Below are 5,380 nucleotides of genomic sequence, written 5' to 3' on the forward strand. Positions count from 1 at the left end.
TTAAAACAACTATTAGCATTAACTTCAGTCGGAACTATTAAAATACTTGGATTATTTTAAACTGAACTTCCAATATTCACCACTGTTTGGCGACATTTCCCTTTTTCCTCTGAGCATGAGCAGCCGGCTTGCTTGGACTCGCAATGAATCATGGGATAGCTAAGGCTACGTAGGATACGTCGGACCCGTCCTTCAAAAAGGGTAAAAAGAAGGACGCATTTATAGGTCGCATAACGCGGAGTCTGCGAATGCGACCAGACCTCGGCGCCACGCTATGATGTAATCGGCCTTCGGACGCATCCCATGAATTCGAATTCAGCCAAATATTTATTTGACGTCTGAAATCAGATCTAAAGTTGAACTGCCTCCAGCACCTGCCAATCATCTCAAAGGTCACATGATGTCAGACTGATGAAATGTAAAGGGCCAAATCTCAGTTTGTATGTTTTTTAGGGGTTAATAAATCCCATTAAATGATCCGTCTGAGGAACCATTTGGATTTCAAAACAAAGAATCTGATCCGGTCGGTGCTGAACTGGGCTGGACGTTATGATCCAGTGGAGAGTCTGGAAGGGGAAAAAAAAAGAACACAGATCCAAACAAAAGAGGAAGGGATGCTAAATGGTTCTGACTGGGAATGAAGCGTTGTTCAATCGCCCTCTTTAGGTTTTAATGACAGATTCTATCAACAAGCCTCTGAGTCCAGATTCCAGAAGCTTCTCTGCTGATATCTGAGCAGATTTAACGGCATATTTCTATTGCTGATGATTTTAGGCCAAAAATGCTCTGTGTCTTAATACAGAAAAAAAAACTGTAAGGATAAATAAGTGTTAGGCAACATCTTTGCTTTTTATTTACAAACAATTTTTTTTAACACAACAGGCGGAGATGAAAAAATGAAAACAACCCCTGCTATGGATTAAAACACATATCATAGTTTTAATCCATGACTATGATCTTCATATTGGAGGATTAATGACTTCAGGCTGCTACACTGCCAACTAGTGGCCAGATGTATGTACTGCAGCCTGTCTCCCTTCAGATAAAATGAATAGAAACTGTTTTTCTAAACTGCTTTTAGGCCTAAAACATCGTCTTAAGAAACATCCCGTCACTTCAAATAAAAAATTAACGCGATTACATTTAAATATTAACTTGGAGACTTAAATCTCTCAAGTCTGAACACAAACTTTAAGATCATCTGCTGTTTTTGCGAAATTGACAAAACATTAAAACTAAAATTATGATCATTTCATTCATGTGCTTTAAACAGAATAATCTTAAGAAAATACTAAGTATATATTCAGATGTGTTATTAGGTCTTCCTGTTCCTCGTGCTTCCATTCCTCAGTAGGAAGAGCAATCAGGAAGTTGGAGGTATAACTTCTTCCTGGTTGTAATGTAAACCGCAGTCAGTATGAATTTAGCAAATTCACCGTAACACATTTAAAGGGAGACTGTCTCTGTGACGCTGAAAGAGCGGCGGCCCTGAGTCCTGCTTCATGTCGTCATAGCTGTGTAGATCATTGGTTAAGTAGCTTAAACTTTAGCTGTAATGTAGCAAAACTGTCTATTAATGAGTCACCAGCCAAACATTAACATAAGACTAATTAAGTTAGCCCTGATGATGCCATCCATGTTGACCCCCCACCAGAGGGTCTTCTTGTAAAAAGTGTTTGATTAAAACTGAGGCAATAAAACTAATGTGAAAAAACAACTGGAGTGTTTGTGTGTTTTTGGAAAGGAATGACTAAAAAATGCTGCTGTTTGGAGGGGAAACGCAGATTACCGTCGGGGAAGGCTAGCTAAAAAAGCTAGCTTCAAATACGTTAAGCTAACTGAAACAGCTTAGCTAGCTGACCAATGATCAGATGTTAAACCTACAGTGTGTATTAACTACAGTGATTTTCTAACAGAAATGTTGTTTTCTTATACATTAGTATATTATTTTCATCTATATATGGAGGAGGATAAGGGCCACTGGAAAAAAATAAAGTTAACTGAGTCTTCAGTATTTGAGTTTAATATGGGGGGGGAAAAAAGAATTCTCACTTCAATCTCAGAGTTCTGAGACTAAAGCCAGAAGGAAAAATAATGTCCAAATTTTTATAAAATTCTGAGAAAAGGGATTCTGAGAAAAAAAAATTCTGAATTTTGAGATTAAAGTTAGGATTCTGAGGGAAAAAATGTCTGAAATCTGAGAAAAAATCTCCAAATTCTGAGATTAAAGTCAAGATTCTGAGATTAAAGTCAGGATTCGGAGGGAAAAAAAGTAAATTCTGAGAAAAAATGTCCAAATTCTGAGATTAAAGTCAGGATTCTGAGGGGAAAAATAGTAAATTCTGAGAAAAAATGTCAGAAATCTGAGATTAAAGAATATTAAACTCAAATAAAAAATAATTTACCTTTTTTATATTTTCCAGTGGATCTAATCCTTTGCTCTGCAACAAATGAAAGTTTTTATGGCCATAGAAATGTATAATTACATAAGTGTGGGTCTCGTATCATGAAGGCAGACATCTTTGCACCACAGCAGCGCAGAGCGGACAAACTAGTGACCGTAGAGATCACCATTACACTCAAATGGAGTCCAGTGTGATGAAGGCGCGTTCTCTGGAAATCTGATGGACCAGTCTGGGTTTGGCCAAGAGGACGGCTCTGAATGCATCATTCCAAGTGTAACATGGTGGAGGCGGGGTTATGGTGCGGGCTTGTTTTCAGGAGCTGGGTTTCCCCCTTAGCTCCAGTGAAAGGAACTTTTGGACCATTCCATGATCCCAACTTTATGGAAACTGTTTGGATCAGAACTGTTCCTCTTCCAACATGATCAGAGCACAGAACACATAGGTGACAGAACCTGGTGTGGATGAACCTGACTGCCCTTCACAGAGTTCCTCACCTCAACCTGATAGATCACCTTTAGACTTAGACTCAACTCTATCAGTTTTCCCTACAACTTTAATAATTAATTAATGAAATTAATAACTAGGTAATTTTTTACTTTATGCTGGGTTAGAACGCAGACATACATGTGAGTATTTTTACCTAATCTATAAATAAATCTATCCACCATAGATGGAATCGTAAAGTGTATTCATCATTTATAGAAATTATTTGGTTCTGAGTTTGAAACTCCTTCAGAGGTGAAGGAAGCCACCATGATTGTTCCTGATGTTCCTAACAGAGCACTTCGCTCTCAATCTGCAGGTTTACTAGTGGTTCCTAGAATTTCTAAAAGTAGAATGGGAGGCAGATCTTTTAGTTCTCAGGCTCCTCTCCTGTGGAACCAACTACCAGTTTTAGTCCGTGAGGCAGACACCCTGTCTACTTTTAAGGCTAGGCTTAAAACTTTCCTTTTTGATAAAGCTTCTAGTTAGAGTGGCTCAGGTTATCCTGATCTATCTCTATAGTTCTGCTGCTATAGGCTTAGACTGCTGGAGGACATAGGGACCCCTTTTTCATCATTCTGCTTCATTCTATCTCTATTCTCCCACTCTGCAGAATCTGTTAGTTCAATCTCTAACGTTCTGCTCTCTCTGCTTTTTCTCATAGTAGCTTCATCTGGTCTGTTCCTGTTTGGCTGTGACTCCATCCTGGAGAGAAATATCAGCTGTGCTGCTGCCATCAACACCTTTGTTTCTAGATGTTGGAGCTTGGCCTGTTTTCCAGTGTAGTCCTGTTTCTCTGACTGTGACTAACTGGATGTGCTCTCTTCATCCTCTGACATGGGAGCTGGCTCGGAGCTCGTCTGCCTGGCTGTGTGTTTCCTGGACGGGGCCGCCTGTGGAGCTGGTTGACAGTTGCCTTTTGTATCTATGCTTCTTTTTCTATGTCTGCTTCTGTCTCCTTGAACCCCAGTGGGCCTCAGCAGATGGCCGCTCACACTGAGCCTGGTTCTGCTGGAGGTTTCTTCCTGTTCAAAGGGAGTTTTTCCTCTCCACTGTCGCTACAAGCATGCTTAGTGTGAGGGATTGCTGAAGAGTCAATGAGTCGATGCAATCAGCTGGTTTTCCTTAGATAGAAAACTTTGAATCAATCTCACTGGATGATCTGGTGAACTGGAAAGTGACCTGAGATGACATGATGTGAATTGGAGCTATAGAAATAAACTGAATAGAATTGAATGTGAGGTCGATGCAGTTCAAAGGTTCCTGTGGTTAAAGGTACGTAGTGTTAACCTGGAGGAGCTGTGGACTGAAATGCTTCAGAGTTCCCCCCCCCCCCCCGGGCTGTGGTCGTCCTGTCAGCGGGTTCACAGGCGAGGCTTTCGGGTCGGTTGTGAAAGCCGAGCTGCTGCAGAGGCTCAGCAGAGCAGCTCAAACCGGTTTCAGCCTGACGTCCACACCGACAGCTGCTCCACGGAGGAAGAGGAGGAGGAAGATGGGCCGCCATGCACCGCAGCAGAAATTACTGTGCGATTAAATGCTGATGTGACTTTTTTTATTGGATAATTGTCAAATCATCTGTTAAAAGAATCCAAACTGGCTGCATGTCGGAACAAAGAAAATAGGATTCAAACTCAAATCCTGGTAAAACGGTTTGAAAGTTATTTGATTAAATAAAGTTGCAACAGCATTTAGTTGCATAATTAAACACACCATAAAGATTATTTACTGAAAATGCAAAAACTTCTAAATGCAAATTAAAGCTTTAATCAAAAACCGAATGTTTATTCTAAAACACTTCATACTTCAACTTTATCAAAAACCTAAAAGCAGACTTCAGGTGAGATTCGCTCTCTCAGAATCAAACACGACACATGTGGTCTTTAGCATCGACAATTTTATTATATTTTTCCATCGGAAACAAAATTCCCGCCTATAAATCACATTCAAAGTCCGAACCGAGACGATTTTGGTCCTGTTAGCGATCCAGAGAACAAACAGTCGTCACAGAACCATCCAAAGAAACAACATTTTTAGACCGTTTTTTCAGTTCATCTTAAAGCTGAACATGCAGAGTTTTAATTTTGGAATAAAGTTCATTTCCTGCAGGAAACAAAAGCAGGCATCACTTTCCTCCTTAAAGGACAGAAGGCAGGTGATGATTACCTGCCCTGGAGTTACACAGATAATCCAAAACAAACACCACAAACAAAAAAATCAGAGAAAACAAGGAAATCTTGACGTAAACAGACAGAACAAATGTTCCTACAGTCTGATCATCCAATCACAGCACAGCGTGTGAGCTGACATCAGATCACTGGGCAGGATGATGAAGCGGAAACTTCAGAGAGCGGTGATGATGGCGATACAAGCTGGAAGCAAGCTTCATCTTTCTCAGTCTGATTTCTTGTCGCCGCTTGCCTGCAGACAAAGATCAGGGTATTAGGAAAACAGCCTGCAGTCAAAGAATAGGGCATCAGGGAAAACAGCCTGCA

This window comes from Cyprinodon variegatus, unplaced genomic scaffold, assembly GCF_000732505.1.
Source record: "Cyprinodon variegatus isolate N-32 unplaced genomic scaffold, C_variegatus-1.0 Scaffold1150, whole genome shotgun sequence".
In the NCBI taxonomy this organism is placed as follows: domain Eukaryota; kingdom Metazoa; phylum Chordata; class Actinopteri; order Cyprinodontiformes; family Cyprinodontidae; genus Cyprinodon; species Cyprinodon variegatus.